Source organism: Prosopis cineraria, unplaced genomic scaffold (assembly GCF_029017545.1).
Source record: "Prosopis cineraria cultivar Desert tree isolate PC_DT_omini unplaced genomic scaffold, ASM2901754v1 PC13, whole genome shotgun sequence".
In the NCBI taxonomy this organism is placed as follows: Eukaryota; Viridiplantae; Streptophyta; class Magnoliopsida; order Fabales; family Fabaceae; genus Prosopis; species Prosopis cineraria.
The window spans coordinates 33,164,520-33,183,194 of NW_026555344.1; the positions used below are offsets into that span (position 1 = coordinate 33,164,520).

An 18,675-nucleotide genomic window follows, 5' to 3' on the forward strand; every position below is an offset into this window, starting at 1 on the left:
TATATTAAAATTCAATAAGTTTTCACCTATACCCTTACTAAAGCCAAAAATAATTATTTTTGATAATTTTTTCTAACACTTAATAACAAAATGAAGGTAAAAATAAACATAAAAAATAGTGAAGTATCTTATAAATGAGACTAAAATTAATATTCCTTTTTTATATTATAAATAGATAGAGAGGAGTATGCATACACACACACAAATCTCAGAGTAGTTTCAAGCAAATTAGAGGAAGAACCATGGAAGAGATCAGGCAAAACAGAAGACCACATTGTTTAGTTTTGGTTTTTCCGACACAAGGGCATGTCAACCCAATGCTTCAACTCTCAAAGCGTCTGAATTGTAAAGGTGTGAGAGTCACATTCGTGACCTCTCGCTTCCTCTGCAACACCTTACAATTCAAATCCACCTCCATAGCTCTCGAGAGCATCTCCGATGGCTTTGATGATGGCGGGCTCACCGCGGCCGGAAGCGACAAAGCCTACATCGATCGGTTCTGGGACGTCGGGCCAAATACTTTTGAAGAACTCTTACAGAGACTCACAAGTTCAGGGAATTCAATTGACTGTGTTGTATATGATTCGTTCATTCCTTGGGCTCTTGAGGTGTCCAAGAAGTTTGGGATTATGGGAGCTGTGTTCTTCACTCAATCTTGTGCAGTGAACAGTATATATTACCATGTTTATCATGGAAACTTGAAGATTCCTGTGACTGATGATAAGTCTGAGATTTTGCTTCCTGCGTTGCCTCCACTTGCTGTTTCTGATTTGCCATCTTTCTTGAATGTTTTGGGGCTTTATCCAGGTTTCACGGATATGGTTGTGAATCAATTCTCTAATATTGAGAAAGTAGATTGGGTAATTCCTTCTATGAGCTTGAGCCACAGGTCAGTATAACACTTGTTGATTTCTTTTAATTATATAAGCCAACGATTCCATATGTTTGTTTTCTTTCTTCTATGTTATCAATATAATAATCCCATGATTTACTATTCAAGAATGGTAATTAAGCTTCCAAAAAATATTGAAGGAATTCATTCATCTTGTTGAGTTAATATATTTTTTTCTTAGTTTATAGCGCTTTCTATAAATTTAAAAGTTTAAAAGATATACTCTGTCTGTCTCAATTATATTTATAAAAAAATTTTCAATAAAATTATGCACGCCTCAAGTTCATTAAATACACTTTACAATTTTTTTAAAAAATAAAAATAAAAATTTTTAAAAAATACACTTCATTTAATAATGTTAAAAAGGGAGAATATGATGGTCATGAAAAACAGAGGGAAAAAAAACAATATAATGAGGGACCGGTAATACTGAATAAGTACATTTAATAGAGTATTACAAAATGGCAGGAGGGAATAAAGGGGATTATATGAGGAATATAATCTATGTCATTTACCTAGTAAAACACAAATATAAGAATTTATGATACCATATATACATAATACATATAAGTATTATACATGTATAGGTGTTTTTAGGCTAAATTACACAGTTCCCTTGAATTTCGAAAGTCACCTGGATTTTTAAAATTTAGAAATATTATCTAAACTTTTAAATTTGTGTACATAACCGTTGCCATTAAAACATCTCAGATTTTCTTGATAAATTCATGTTATATTGCGTTTGAATGTATAATTTGGATTTAAGTTTGGACGAAATTCATCATTTGGATCCATAAAAGTTTATGAATTTAGATTTAATTTAAATTCGGATTCATATTATATTATAATTTTTTAATAATTTTAAATCCATAATAATCCACATCACTACCTGAATTCAAAGCAGCTTGGTTTATTATTTTGAATAAACTGTTTGTATTTTCACTGTTGAAGTGAATGTATGCGTTCGATGAGTAAGTATATCCTAGTTAATATAACAGACACACACACACACATCGTGCTTGAAAGCTGATCATTAATTATATCTTCTGATACGCCATAGGTGGCTGATTGGCAATCAAAAATCTTCCCTCTAAAGACTATAGGACCAACCATACCATCAAAGTTCTTAGACAGAGGACTCAAAGATGACAATGCCTATGGTTTCAGCTTGTACAAGGAAGAAGACGAAGCTTGCATGAAATGGTTAAACGACAAGCCAGCTGGATCTGTCGTTTATGTCTCATTTGGTAGTTTAGCAGTTCTTGACAGTGATCAAATGGAGGAAATAGCTTGGGGCTTGAACGACAGTGGAAGTTACTTCTTATGGGTAGTTAGAGAACCAGAGAAACCTAAGCTTCCCAAGGACTTTTTGGACATTTCACAGAACAAGCAGGGTTTGGTGGTCACATGGTGTCCTCAACTACAAGTGTTAAATCATGAAGCTGTTGGTTGCTTTGTGACACATTGTGGATGGAACTCAACATTGGAAGCTGTGAGCTTAGGGGTTCCAATGGTAGCGGTTCCTCAGTGGACAGACCAACCCACAGATGCAAAGTACATAAAAGATGTGTGGAAGATGGGAGTGAAAGCTGAAGCTGATGAGAAAGGAATTGTGAGAAGAGAAAAACTGAAGAAATGCATACAGGAAGTGATGCAAGGTGAAAGAGGGAAAGAGATGAAGAGGAATGCCATCAAATGGAAGACTCTTGCTGCTAAGGCTTGTGATGAAGGTGGAAGTACTGACAAGAATATTGATGACTTTGTAGCAAGTTTTGCTGTTGCCAGTGGCGGATCCAAAACCCTGCATTAGTGGGGTAATTAAAAGGGCAAACTATTAGAAGTGGAATCTAGTGGTCAAAATATTAAAACTAGTGGGGTCAAAAACGGTAAATTTTGTATGCTTTGCATGTAATTTCTGCAAACGTGAGTGGAAGCAATTCCCAGTGAGGTAGCATGATGATCCCTTGCTGCTGCCCAATATGCCAATCAGGTGGAATAAAAATGGTACTTATTCTGGTCATTTCATGAATTTTTCATCATGAATTTTTCTTTTCAAGCCCTTATTAAATGTTGGTAAGAGTGAACACTGTTTTAAAGTTAAAATATAAGTTTAGTAGGAATAAAGTTAGAAATTTGTTAAATATGTAGACAAAGTTAATGAATTTTTAAGTTTTTTTTTAATTTCTAATGAAACACATTGTTAAAAGTGACTTGTAAATAGAATTGGGAAAGTATGAATTTTTTTTTAAATAAGATTAGCTAGATTCAAGATAAAATGCATGTATTGTATTGTAATTGATTTGAAAGGGGAATGTAAGGGGGGGGGGGAAGGCATGGAAGTCATAGACTTTCGAATCCATATATGATGCATGATGTAATGATACTTGTTAGCATATATTTTTTCCTAGATTTTTAAGGGTGATGAATGATGGGTCATGGAATAAATCATAAGTGCAGTTTTGAGACAATTTGAATAGAGTTACCCTTGGTTCTATTTACAAATTATTTCCAACATGTTTTATCATAATCAAGGATAACCTCTTAAATATCATTAACTTTATCTTAAAATTTATGATTAAGGTGCATTTTGTTTTTGAACTATTTTTTTAAGAGCATCTAGTATTATAAATTATTTGTCATAGTAATTTTATCTTAAAGTAATTAAAACGTAGCATATTTTTTATTAACGTTAATTATCTCAATGTTAACTGTTAAAAATGATGATTGAGACTTGAGTTTGAATAAAAATGTTACTTGTCATGTCAAGTGGATTTAAGTTAAGGCGACATTTTTGCTTTTGAATTATTCTTCGAAGCATTCAGTATTTGAAATTATTTGTCATAATAATTTTATCCCTAAAATAATTAACACGTAGTATATGGTCCCCACTCTGCAGCATCATTTTCCCTCTACTTATTATCGCTTGCTATCATGCTATGTTTGAATTTCGCATGTGTAAGATCAGAACAAAAACAAGTAAAAATGTGCAATTTTGCATGTGAGAACGTACGGTACGTCAAAAGTGAAAAGCTTACTCATACATCCCTACGGTAGTGAAGTATGGTTGGTCAAATATTAATAATTCATGAATAATCACGCATGGATAATTATAATTCTCTCAAGATGGGATTGTAAAGGATTAACTGACTAAAACTTGAATAACTGAGTATATTGAACTAAATTTTAAATATCAAGTTATAACTGAGTGAATTAATTAAAAAAACTAAAAGATAAATTTTACTGTGATAATTTGAAAATTAAAATGATTTCGTAACCATCATATAAAAAATAATCAGAAGTCATTTGAATGTTATAAATAGCGGAGGGTACGACTGAAAAAAAAAATACAAGAAAGACGTGAATGTTTTAGGGAAAATAACATTAAAATTTCAAAATAATGAATTTATGATGGTTAAGACCCGATAAAATTTTTTGTAAAATTAATTATAAATATTGATATAGATATTAAAAAATTTAAAAATTTGTAACTGTCTAAATCAATATTTATGAATTATTTTTCAGAAAGTTTTGTGGAAAACTTAACTATCAGAAAGCTTATCGTTTCTTCCAATGTTTTGATGTATAAATAATGCACAACATCTTTTGCTTTGTAATTATTTAAAAAAAAAAAGTGACTGAGTCTCATACTTAGAGCTCTGATATATTGTATGTAGATTTGTACTGATTGGGTATAAAAAATATTAACACTAAATACCATGAGACCAACCATATGATCTATTCTCTCTAAAGCATAATATGGAGCATTGATGACTATCTTACCTGTAGTAGAGCTAGGAGCTAGGAGGTGCAGGATGATTTAATAAAGAATTAATATTTTTTAAAAAAATAATAAATATATTATAGGATTAAAATTATAGTAACATAAATAGATTGATTATCATTTTTCTTAAAAATTTTATTGAACAGGTTAAGTTGATATGACCTTTTATGTAAATATGCTATTTATATTGTATGCAAATCATTAAACTATTTTATATCTGATAAGTTTTTAAACCTAAATTTTTTTGTTGAGTTTAGAGGGTGCAAAATATCAAGAGTAGTGGGTGCATAGTTGCAAAATTTACATGCCATGTAATATTTCCCAAGTGGGGGTGCATTTGTCCCCCTCACTATCATGTAACTATGCATACTTGTAATATTAATTAAAACTTAATATTTCCCTAGGGCCTTAAATATATGATTGTTTACCTTAAGTTAACTATATAAATATATAAGGCTTTAAAAGAATATATTAATTACCCTTAAAAAATAAGACAAAAAAGTAAGAAAATCAAAGGGAAAATTTCATTTATTTATAAGTTGAACTTGACCTCAGATGAAACTCTAGGACCTACATATCTTTATAAGGGATTAAAGCCCACATAGTTCAAAGTAAAAATGTGTATCTCTTAATTATTAATTTTTTAATAAAATAATTTAAATGTTGGTTTGTATTTTTTTATTTATGAAGATAATTTATTTCTTTATTTGTAACAAGATTTTGAGAAATAATTTTGGGAGAACATTTTGATAATTTTTGTGAAAACTTCATACAATCACCTTTCAAAAAAAATGATTTATTTTATTTTATTTATTTCTAAAAAATTTTCTTTTATTTATGAATAAAATATTTTAAAATATGTGCTTGCGATAATTTATCATCGCATTGAATAAATTAATTGACTTATATGCCTACAAGGACTATGAAAATCTCACTCAGTAAATGATTTCAAAACCATATATATGCGATAATTTATTGCTACATAAGATTAAATTACAAGCTTGCATGGATTCTGAAAGTCTCATCACTACTATAGAAAATGGAATAGTTGACACCCTATAATTGATGTTTATTTGACAAAAACAAAAAATAAAAAAGGTGAAAAATAATTGATGATTTTTTGAAAAGAATCATCAAATATTTTAACATATACTTGACGGTTATTTACTAATAACCATCAAGTATATATATTTGATGGTTTTTAAATATAACCGTCAAATAAATATGAAATATACTTAACGGTCTTGGTTAAACAAATATTAAATTAATAATTTAAAAAAATTAAAATTATACACATAATTGATGTTTCTTTTGAAATAACCATCAAGTATATCATGGACATACTTGACGGTTATTTCAAAACACACGGTTATTATGAAATAATCATTAAGTATTATCATTTAAATTACTCTTTAGAAACATTTTCGATTTGCATTTCTACAAATCCTTCATCACCGGAAACACACCTAGAGCCATCAAAACCTATTACTCATCATTCCAACTGCTAAAAAATACATTTTTGCTCTCGATTAGGAGGTTTTTGATTCTCAGCCTCCATCATTCTTGTGGGTGCTCTTGGGAGTGGTTTATTGGCCTTCATCATTGTCCAAGGTCCTCATCTCTTTGTCTTTCTCCATTTTCAACTTTCCCTCTTCTTCTTGAGGTTGGTTCTTGCTTTTCTAATCATTAATCTTCATTTGAATCTATGGTTCATTGATTTTGATTTACATACGCAATAAGTAGTTTCTTTATTGACTATTTTAATCTCCATTGTTGTTCTTATTAGGGGGTGTTTGAAATTTTGAGTTTTGGGTGCTCAATTGTGCTTGTTCTGTAATTGAATTATTAGTTAAGATTTTTTATTTCTTGAGTTGTCAATTTTCACATTACTAGTTTTTGAATTGATTGAAAATTAGCTTATGCAGAAATAAATTTAAGGTTTTAAATTGATATAGATATATATAGTGTTTGATGTAGTTTATATAATTTTAATTAAATTTGGGCTTCTTATTATTATTATTTTTATTATTATTGGATCATATATAGTTTTGTTATGGATAACTTGATTTTTTAAAAGGCATAAAGCCTTGGTAATGCTCATTTTAAGCCATTATACATACTATCAAATTTTTTTTTGAAATTATTCTTGTACATAACTTTATGTAATTATTGTTTTGGATGCTGCTATTATTGTCATTTAGATTAATAAAGAGAGGGCATAAAGCCTGAGAAACTCTCTTTTTTAAGTCGTTATGCTACTGCAATTATTTCAATGGCATGCATTAAAATGTAATTATTATTTGTAAACAAGATTAAAGAGGGAATGTGCAAACATGTGGTTAGTGACTTATTGACTAATTGATCCTTGTATCTAACTTTCCCACTATCTAGGATTAGTCAAAGTCACTAATCATATTTTTCTCTTAATCTTTCTAGGAATTATAGATAAGGAATGGATGTCTGCCAATTGTTTATCCAAGGAATATTAGGATAGCATGGTGGATTTTGTTAAGTTTGCAGTTAAACATGTGGAGGACCCTATTAGGATTGTTTGCCCATGTTTAAAATGTAGTCTTGTGGAGCGGGCTACTCTAGATACTTGTGAAGAACACTTAGTGATTAATGAGATGGATCAAAGTTACAAGTATTGAACAACACATGGTGAGACAAGGGATGATATAGGTTATAGCCAAGAGTATAATGAAAGTTGTGCATCATCTCCTAATAATTTTGACACATGTACACTTGAGAAAGATTATTTTGAATAGATGGCCAAAGCGATTAAAGAGGATCTTGAGGATTGTTCCTAAATGTTTGAGAAGTTAAAAAGTGATGCCGAGATATCGTTGTGCTAGTTGTAGTGCATCAAATTTGTCAACAATGTTAAAATTGTACAACATGAAGGAAAAATATGGATAGAGTGATACGAGCTTCATAAAGTTGCTTGGGTATTTGAAAGTAGAATCACTTCTTAAGGAAAATGAGCTTCCTTGCTAAACATATGATGCAAAATAAGTACTGTGATAAATTGGCATGAGTTATGAAAAGATACATGCATGCCCTAATGATTGCCTTTTATTTTGAAATGAATATGCATCGTTAATTAAGTGTCCAAAGTGTAAGCCTCATACTACAAGCAAAGCAGATCAAGTCCAGTGAAGGCACTACGATATTTTCCAATCGTGCCTAAATTTAAATGTATGTATAGTAGTATAGAAGTTGCAAAAAGCTTAGCATGGCATGCGGATGAAAGGATTAAAGATGGCATGCTTGGTCATCCTACTAATTCTTCACAATGGAGAAAGATTGATTATGAGTACCCTAAATTTAGAGAAGAGAGTAGGAACCTATGCCTTGCTTTGTTTATTGATGGGATAAATCCTTATGGGCTTCAAAGTAGTAGCCACAATATATGGCCTGTCATTTTGGTGATTTATAGCCTTCCTCCATGGCTTTGTATGAAGTACAAGTATATGATGTTGTCCATGCTAATTGTGGGACCCAAGCAACTTGGGAATGACATAGACATATAGTTGGCTCCTTGAATTAATGAGTTTAAGATTAGATGGGAGTCAGGTATAGAGGTATATGATAGGTATAGAGAAGAAATATTCAATTTAAGAGTTATGCTCTTCAGTACAATTAATGACTTTCTTGCCTATGGTAATTTTTTAGGGTATAGTATTAAAGAGTAACTTGAATGCCTTATTTACAAAGAGGAAATACATTTTATAAGGATTTAACATGGGATGAAGAATGTTTACCTTGGGCATCGTAGGTTTTTACACCAAGAACATCATTAGTGATGGTTGAAAAAAGTCTTTAATAGAAATTTAGAAGGTAAGACACCTTTATCGTTAATAAGTGATGAGCTATTTGAGAAGATTAAGGATTTAGATATTGAATTCAGCAAATCATTTGCAAGGCACCTTGGGACAAGCAAATGAAAGAAGAGATCTATTTTCTTTGAACTCCCTTATTGGACCACCTTAGATGTTTGGAATTTTTTTTTGATATTATGCATATTGAGAAAAATATCTGTGAGAGTCTTATCAGCACTTTATTCTAAGTGTCAGGAAAAATAAAAGATGGCATAAAGGTAAGGTTGGATATGTTTTCCTTAGGAATAAGAGAAGAATTGGCACCCCAAGATAAGGAAAACCATACCTTTCTCCCTCTGGCAGCTCATACGTTATCTAAGAAAGAGAAAACTGTATTTTATGAATTCCTTAATGCAATTAAAGTTCTTGAGGGCTATTTTTCAAATATTTAAAATCTTGTATCAATGAAAGATCTAAAGTTAAAGGGCTTAAAGTCTCGCAATTATCATGTTTTAATGGAGGATTTCATTCTAGTGGCTATACGTGTAATTTTACCCTCTAAAGTATGAGGGATGATCACTAAGTTATGTTTGTTTTTCAAGTCCTTTTATAGTAAAGTGATTAACCTATATAAGTTACTAAGGTTACAAGCCTAAATTGTATTGACACTGTGTGAGCTTGAGATATATTTTCCACTGACATTCTTTGATATTTTGATCTACCTAACCATTACTTGGTTAAGGAGGTTCAAATGTGTGGGTTGCTTATTTAAGATGGATTTATACTATTAAGCATTATATTAAGACTTTTAATGGCTATGTGAAAAATTGGAGTTAACCGGAAGGTTGCATTGTTGAACGGTATATTTGTGAAGAGGCTGTTGACTTTTATATTGAGTATCTGAGCCATATTAGTTATGTTGGGCTACCAAAGTCTCGACATATAGGTAGAATAAGTAAAGATGGCATAATGAAAAACAAAGTCATTACTATCTCAAGTGTACAGTGAGAGCAAGCCCACTTGTATGTGTTGCACAACACCAAAGAGTTTGAAGAGTATGTAAACAAGTATATGGCTGAACTTAGGAGAGATAATCTTAATAGATCAAAAATTTGGTATGCTAGAGAACAAAATTTGGGGCTGTTACTGGGAATTAAGACAATTGATTATTAGCATTGAAGAACTTTTAGTAATTTTTGCTTAAGCATTTATTTGTTATTTTATTTCCTTTTGTTTTGTTTAATTAGATACCTGGTCTTTTCTTGTTCTTGCAGGACTATTTTGCATGCCACGTAGAGCTAGGTTTAAAATGACACCTGTGAGAACAAGGAGTCTCAAAGAAATTTTAGAAGCTATTTTACCTCAAACTCAACCTTCGATTGGTGAAAAAGTTACAAACAAAGAGATGGCGAAGGATGAGAATGATAGGCTCTGTGTTATTGATTTCTTAGGTAGACAAGCTAGAGGATACCAATCTGGGATTAAAGTTCCTGACTTTTAAGCGAAAGATTAAGCAAACCATACTTAAGATGATTGAGATGAATGTGCAATTTATGAGAAATCAATATGAGGATCCTAATAGACATTTGGTTAACTTCCTTGATATATGTGACTCATTCAAGCAAAATAAAGTTCCTCAAGATGTCATCTATCTTCGCCTCTTCCCATGCTCTTTACAAAGGAAAGCTAAGGATTAGCTCAATAATTTAGATGAGGGTAGTATCTCATCATGGGAGGAAATGGAAAGCAAGTTTAAATCTAGATTTTTCCCACACAATAAGATGGTCAATTCTAGAGCCAATATTCTCAATTTTAATTGACAGTTTAGTGAACATTTATATGACTCTTGGGAAAGATTTAAGCAATTAGTGAAGTAGAGTCCTAGGTATAATCAAGAGAAATGGGTTTTGATTTAAGTCTTTAGTAACCAGTTGATACTTGAATCCAAATTTGAATTGAATTCAATTACTCATGGTGGGATTACAAAACAACTAGTGAATTATGTTTGGAACTATTTAGATAACCTTGCTGTTGATTATGTCTAAAGCAATAATGAGAGAAAATCTAGGCGATAATTAGAAAGAGTTGCTAATGACTTTTCATCTTCCCAAGTGGTAGCCTTGCTTTAGACTCTCAGTAAGAGATTTGACTGTTTAGAACAAGAGTTAATCGAAACAATAGTGGGCCAATAGGAGCTCATGCCATATATGCTCAGTGTGATTATTGTGTAGATACACATGTTACTAAACAATGTCATCTCTCTCAATAGGTTGAGAAGGTAAACTATGTTGGAAATTACCATACTAACAATCAACTCAATTCATTTTCAAATACTTATAATGCTGGATGATGTCAAAATCCTAACCTCTCTTGGAGAAATAGTATAAATCTAAATCAAGCTTCATCTTTTGGTATAAGACCAACTAATCCTCCTGGTTTCTTACAAGTTAGAAAACAAGTTATGCCAAGTTAGGAGTTAAGAGTTAACTTAGAAGAAGTGATGGCAAAGCTAGTAGAATCTCAGATAAAGAGTAATCAGGAACAAGTTGCCATAAATGCTAGTATAGATTCATCTCTTAAGAACTTTGAAGTGCAAATGATTTAGATGACTATTACTTTGAATTTATTCTCTTAAGGTGGATTGCTAAGTAATACTATGCTTAATCCTTCATGAGGAAGGGAAAGAAGAGTGTAAGGCAATTACCATAAGAAGTGAAAAGTAATTACTATAAGTATCTTATCCATTAGACTCTTCAACCAATCAAGTTATTGACCAACCTTAAAAGGAGGTGCAATTTAAAGGGGTGAATTTTCAGAATGTCTTGCTAAGAGTAAAGAAGGTGAAGTTAGCAAGAGGAAGGGTAAGGCAATTGAGCATCCTAAAGTGGTGCTAGCCCTTCCTTTTCCACAAGCATTTCAAAAGAAAGTAGAGGATCAACAATACTACAAGTTTCTTGATATCTTCAAACAACTCCATATCAATATTCTATTTTTTGAGGCATTAGAGAAAATGCCTAAGTATGCCATGTTCCTTAAAGATATATTGAGTAAGAAAAAGAGATTTACCAAATTTGCTATAGTGGTTTTAACTAAGGAAACCACTAGTCTTCTGAAGTCATATATTCTACTCAAGTATAGGGATCCTAGTTTGTTCTCTATACCATGTCTCATTGGTGAGGAATTTGAAGGTTGTGCATTATGTGATCTTGGCTCTGCTATGAACCTTATGCCTTTATCTGTCTTTAAGAAGCTTTAATTAGAGGAGACAAATCCTACAATTATCACATTACAGTTAAGAGATAGAAGTCTCTCATATCCTCAATGTATCATTGAGGATGTCTTGGTAAAAGTGGAAACTTTCATCTACCTTATTGATTTTATAGTACTTGACATTGAAAAGGATAAAGAAATACCATTGATTGTTAGTAGGCCATTTTTAGCTACATCTAGAGCCTTGGTAGATGTAGAAAAGGGAGAAATTGTCTTAAGGCTTGGGGATGAGCAAATCACATTTAGTATGGATAAAGCCATGAAGTACCCAACTAAAGTGGAGGGGTTTGTAAAGATTTCTATTATTGAAGATCTAGTCTAAGATATTTTTGAATCTCATACTTTCAAAATCCTCTTGAAGCTATATTAATTAGAAAAAGTAAAAGGGAAGAGGTAAGCCATATGCAAGTTAATCAAGCTCTAAATGCTTCTTCTTCAATATAAATCTTTGGAGTTAGAATCACATACTACTCCTACTCTTCAACCTTCTTTAGAAAAACCTCCTTTGTTAGAGTTGAAACCACTCCCACCTCATTTGAAATATGCCTATCTTAGGAATTTTGAGACACTATTGATAGTTATATCTTCATCACTCACTCAAGAACAAGAGGAAAACTTGGGAAATGTGTTGAAGAACCACAAGAAGGCTATAGGTTGGACTATTGCTAACATAAAGGAAATTAGTCTTGCTATAATGATACATAAGATCTTGATGGAAGATGATCATAAGAAATCTATTCAGAATCAAAGACGACTTAATCCCATGATGAAGGATGTGGTAAAGAAGGAGATGATCAAGTGATTGGATGCTAGGATTATATATCTAATATTTGATAGCTCGTGGGTCAGTCTTGTGCAATGTGTTCCTAAGAAAAGGAGTATGACAATAATCTCTAATGAGCAAAATGAGCTCATTCCTACTCATACAATCAAAGGTTGGAGAGTGTGCATGGATTACAAAAAATTAGATAATGCTACAAGAAAAGACCATTTTCCTCTCTCATTCATTAACCAAATGTTAGATTGGTTGGCTGATGAGGAATTTTTTCTATTTTTTTGATAGGTACTTAGGATACAATCAAACTGCTATAGCCCTTGAGGATCAAGAGAAGACAACATTCACATATCTATATGTCATTTTTGCTTTTAGAAGAATGCCTTTTGGCCTTTGTAATGCTCCGGTTACTTTTCAAAGGTGCATGATGAGTCTATTTTTAGACATGATAGAGGAGATTATGGAATTCTTCATGGATAATTTTTTAGTGTTTGATGAATCTTTCCATACTTGATGAATTTGGAGTGAGTCTTAAAGAGATGTGAGGAAATAGATGTAGCGCTCAACTAGAAAAAAAAATGCCATTTCATGGTGACAGAGGGCATTGTTCTTGGGCATAAAATCTCTAAGAAGATCTTGGAAGTGGATAGAGCAAAGACTTTAGTTATTGAGCAACTCCTTTACCCATCAAATGTCAAAGCTGCAAGAAGTTTCTTAGGTCACGCTAGTTTCTATCGAAGATTTATCAAGGACTTTTCAAAGATCACTAAGCCATTGTGCTAGTTACTTGAGAAAGATACTTCATTTAAATTTGATGAATAGTGTATTAAGGCTTTTGAAGAACTCAAGAGACGATTGATCTTTGCTCCTATTGTTGTTGCTTCAGATTGGTCATTACCCTTTGAGGTGCTATGTGATGCAAGCAATTATCCAATTGGAGCTATCTTTAGATAAAGGAAAGAAAAGATTTTTCATCCCATCTACTATGCAAGTAAAACTCTTTCTGGTGCTCAAGTAAATTACACTACTACTGGAAAAGAATTGCTTGCTATTGTGTTCACTTGTGATAAGTTTAGAGCTTATTTGATGGGTGCTAAAATCTCTATGTTTACTAATCATGTTGCTCTTAAATATCTGATGAGTAAGAAAGAATTTAAACCTAGGCTAATCAGATGGATTTTGTTATTGTAAGAACTTGACATCAAGATAATTGATAGAAAGGGATGTGAGAATCATGTGGCTGGTCATTTGTCTAGGTTAAAAAATAAGTTGGAAGTAACTAAAATTAATGATAACTTCCCTAATGAATAAGTGTTTGATATGAAATGTAATGAATTACCTTAGTATGCTCATTTTGTAATTTCTTTAGTCTGTAAAGTGATTCTACTGGATTTAAAATCATACTAAAAGAAGAAATTTTTGCTTGATGTGAAAATTTATGTGTGGGATGAACCTTTCTTGTATAAGTGATGTGCTGATCAGATTTTAAGAAAGTATGTGCCTCAAAATGAACAGTGTGATATCTTATATGCTTGTCATGCTGCTCCTTATGGAGGTCATTTTGGTGGTTCTCGTACTACTTGCAAGGCATTATAATGTGGTTATTATTGGCCAACTCTATTTAAAAATGCTACTGCCTTTGTTTCTCATTGTGATGCATGCCTAAGAATAGGTAACATCTCAAAAAGGCACGAAATGCCCCAATCAGGTATTCTTGAGGTTGAATTATTTGATGTATGATGAATAGATTTTATGGGACCTTTTATTTTATCTAAAGGTCATCAGTACATACTAGTAGCTGTTGAACATGTGAGTAAATAAGTTGGGGCCATAGCATGTCACACTAATGATGCTAACACGGTTGTGCGTTTTATGAAAAAGAATATTTTTATAAGTTTTGGCACACCTAAAGAAATCATTAGTGATGAAGGAACTCTTTTTAAAAATAAGTTGTTTAAGAATTTGCTTACAAGATATGGAGTCACTCATAAAATGTCTTTGGCATACCATCCTTAAACCAATGGATTGTGTGAAGTGTCTAATAGAGTTAAAAAAGAATTTTGAAAAAGACTGTAGGTCCCAATAGAAAGGATTAGATAGATAAGCTCAATGATGCATTATGGGCCTATATGATAGCTTACAAGTCACCAATAGGCATGTCCCCATGTCAATTGGTGTTTGAAAAAGCTTGTCATTTATCCATTGGGCTAGAGCACAAAGTATTTTGGGCTATTGAAAAAATTAAATTTTGACATGAGCAAAGTGGGTGAGAAGAAGCTAATGCAACTAAATGAGCTAGATGAGTTTAGGTTGCAAGCTTATGAAAGCTTTAGGATTTATAAGGAAAAGACCAAGAGATTGCATGATAGCCATATTTTACCTAGGAATTTTGAAGCCAGATAACTTGTTTTATCATATAATTCTCAGTTTAAGTTGTTTCCAAGAAAGCTAAGATGTAGGTGGTCTAGTCCATTTAAGGTGGTTTTTGTTACACCTTATGGAGCACTTAAGATTATAGAAGAAGATTCTGGAAGAGTTTTCAAAATTAATAGGCAACACATAAAATTGTACTTGAGTGGTGACTTTGATCGGATGAAGGTGTTGGTCAAGCTCTCAAATCCTCTGTAGTCCCTAGAGATAGTCTAGTTGAAGACTATAACTTTAGCACTTCTTGGGAGGCAACCTAAGTATTTGGTTTTTAGCTTTTAGTTAATTTTGTGTTTCTTCTGATTGCTTTAGTTTTCTTGTGTTTTGTTGTGTTTTATAGGTTTTTGGGTCCCTTAAAGTGTGACTTATCTAGCAACAAAGACCAACATCATAGAAGAAAGCTATTTGAGTGCATAAGAGGGAGTATCACAGTACATATGGTTTCTATTATTTTATTATTAAATTGCTGATAAATTATTGATATTTTGCTGATATAAATTGATTTCTATGATTTACCTAATGATTTGGATGCTTTTGGGTGTGTGGCTATTTAATTGTGTTGTTTTTTCATGTTTGCATGATGTTGATTGTTCGATCATGAGCAATGTTAAAAATTTGATTTGATTTGCTGTGTAAAGCTGATGCCTAGTTTTAATTCTAGGAGAGGGCATGATTACACATGTTTAATGGTTTTGATGAGTGTTAAGATGCATTCCAAATTATGTCATGGGGTTTGCAAGTGTTTGAGCATGTGAAAATAAAGTTTCAAGGTGTTTTAAGGGGGTAAACTTAGTGTAGGTACCTATTTACTAATATTGATAAATTCTGTAAATTTGTCTTTAGTGCCATGGCACCTCCAATTAAGTACCACAACATCTATTGCAATAGAGCACTAATATTCAAGACATCATGAAAGTTTATAGTACCACGATACTGTGTTCTTAATGCCTTGGCATCATGGTTTAAGAGGAGCATTTTCTTTTTATTAAAAAAAGAGAAAAAGTAAGCTTTTATTTATTTAAAAAAAATTAAACTAAATATATATATATATATATATATTGAACTGCTTTGTATACATACTTATATATAAATATATATTTTTTTAATTTTTTAACAAAAAAACCATTTTAGAATTTTGCTTCAATATTAATTTTAATTTTTGTAATGAGTGAAAAATAAAAACAACATAATGTGTGTAGAAATAAAAATTTGAAACCCTAGTTCAGCATTTTTGGAACTCGAGTCTCTATCACACCCAAGCCTTCATCGCTTTTCACCGTCCCCTATCATCATCCACCAGAAATCATTTTTGGTGTCATTGACCACTATACCCCATATTGGAGACCATCTGTCATGCTCTCATCTTCCTCACATAACCTTGAGCTTCCTCTCATCTTCATCTACCAGTGTTCTTATCTTGAGTCCAACACTATTGACGACCATTAAGGTAGTGCTCACGGTAGCGCATCCCTCCCATGCATCTTTATTTTCATTCTCTTTGTTAACCCCTGTGATCATCGTCAAAACCAGAGTTCTACGATGTGCCTCATTTCCATTTGATATTCATCCTATCCTAGTTCTTCCATTCCTTTACTCATCTATGTTCGTCGACCATCGTAGACCACAACATTCGCTTCCCTCTCCTCCATTATCAGCCATTCGTCTTCCTACAACTGAACTCTGTCCTTATTCATGCCCTGCCATCAACTGTTCCTATCCACGCCTTTGACCATTTACCCACCATAGTCACACGATTTTGGTTTTTCCGTTTGAATTTGTTTAGGGTTTCGGCCAGCTCTTTAAGTTCTATAATAGATACTTCTAACAAGAAAAAGACTACCAAATACAAAGCTTTATTAAAGGCTATTTCATTGCAAACCAAGCGATCTGTCAAGTCACATGCTTCTGCTTTTGATCATGAAGACTCCCTTCCTTTGGCTGTAGATCAAGCTATGCCATAGCCCACTAATACCTTTTGTGCGCCAGCTACTGAGCTCAAATTTTCATAAAGCTTCTCTAACAATCACCTCATCTAAGAACAAGCATTCCCTTATGATGACCTGTACCTAGATTTTGAGATTATTTAAGATAAGCAGTGAAAATTGCTTTGCTTTCCTCTAAAAATTAGTTATCTATCTTTGATACGTGAGTTCTTTGCCAATGTTTTGTTTTTTTCTAGACGGAAAATCTTATGTGAGGGGTAAATTTGTTCATTTTACTGCAGATTCTATAAGGACTTAATATGATCTTCCAATAATTGACTCTTGTTGTTACTAAGAGTTGATGAAAGACAAGTCAACCTACCCTTATGAGTTGATTACTAAGTGCTTGACTTCACAGAAGGTTAAATGAAACCATAGACTTTGCCATTCAAACTTACGAGAAGCTACTAAATTCGGGCATTACTTTGTCATTCATAATGTCTTGCCCACCTCTTATGTTCATAAAATCTCAAAAGCTAGAGCTGTATTGATTTATTGTATTATGACAAAGTAATCGGCAGACTTAGTAGCCATCATCTACTCTAATTTTGTTTTGGTGATATAAGCTATGATCTAGGACACTAAGGCTACAAAATTTACAATGATCTATCCTCATCTCATTTATGCCTTGTGTGTGTAACAAGGGGTTCCATTGCTCCTTACTGACTTATTAGAGGCGCCACAACCTTTTAAGCTGAAGTGCTTTGGGAATGCAATTATTGAAGATAGGAATTTAAATGAGGCTATAGACCAAGAGGTGAAACCTACTAATGATAAGCTAAGTAGGCCAGTTTAGCATGATGTCTCTATATTATGAGACATGGGTTGCGAAAATTGAGAGACACCTGCCTCTCGCACCTTAATTTGTCCCATTTTAGGGGACCTTAATTTGTATCTTAATTAATTTTTCTTTTGGATGATTGTATGACTACTTATGCATTCTCTTTAACTTTGGTATTTAACTTTAAAAAAAATTTATTTATGAGGTCTTATGTCCTTGTTCCATGTCTCCTCGTGATATTCTGCAGATTATAGGGTTGTGATCCTCTCTCTTTACATTTGGATCGCTTTAATTTCTCCATTCTGTCAGGGAAGTGTCAGTTTCTTTCCCCCTCTTTCTCTTGTTTTTATTGTTAATCCAATTTTCACATTGTGGATAATGTGTTGTTCAAGTGTGGAGGAGGGTGAAATTAACTTTGCATTAGCTTGCTTGTCCTCAAATTTTTGTGTTCTCTTGTCAGTCCATCTTTGATTAATTGTGTATCTTCAATTTTTATAAATATTGGTGTTTTTAGTCCTTTTTATATATATTTTTTTTTGAAAAAAATTATTTATTTGTCTTGTGTCTTTGGTTTATTTGTGAATGTTGTCAAGATTAGTTGTCCTTGAAATTGAAGGTATTAAGTTGGATTGAGATTTTGCTTTACCTTTTCATTAGATGTTTGCGACTAGACAAAGAATTAGGCTTGGATAACTTAACTTAGGGTGTCTAAAAAGTTTGTGAGGAATTTGAGCCTAAATTTTTATTTCTTTTAAGAGAGGTTTTTCTTATTGTGATTCCATCTTTAGAACTTATCTTGAATCTCTCCTGAAACTTCAAATGCCTTTTTGCGTATACAAAGATGATTTAGGCCTTCTTTTTCATAATCATTTTGGCCAAAGGTCCTACCTACTCACATTAAATCCCTTGTTTTATCCCTTTGAGCCTTAGCCTTTACAAAAAAAAA

General features: G+C 32.3%; 1 pseudogene; it reads left to right on the top strand.

Moving 5' to 3' along the window:
- The first annotated feature begins 223 nt into the window (after positions 1-223).
- Positions 224-2,921, top strand: LOC129289805 (UDP-glycosyltransferase 74F2-like; annotated as a pseudogene).
- The last annotated feature ends 15,754 nt before the right edge of the window (positions 2,922-18,675 follow it).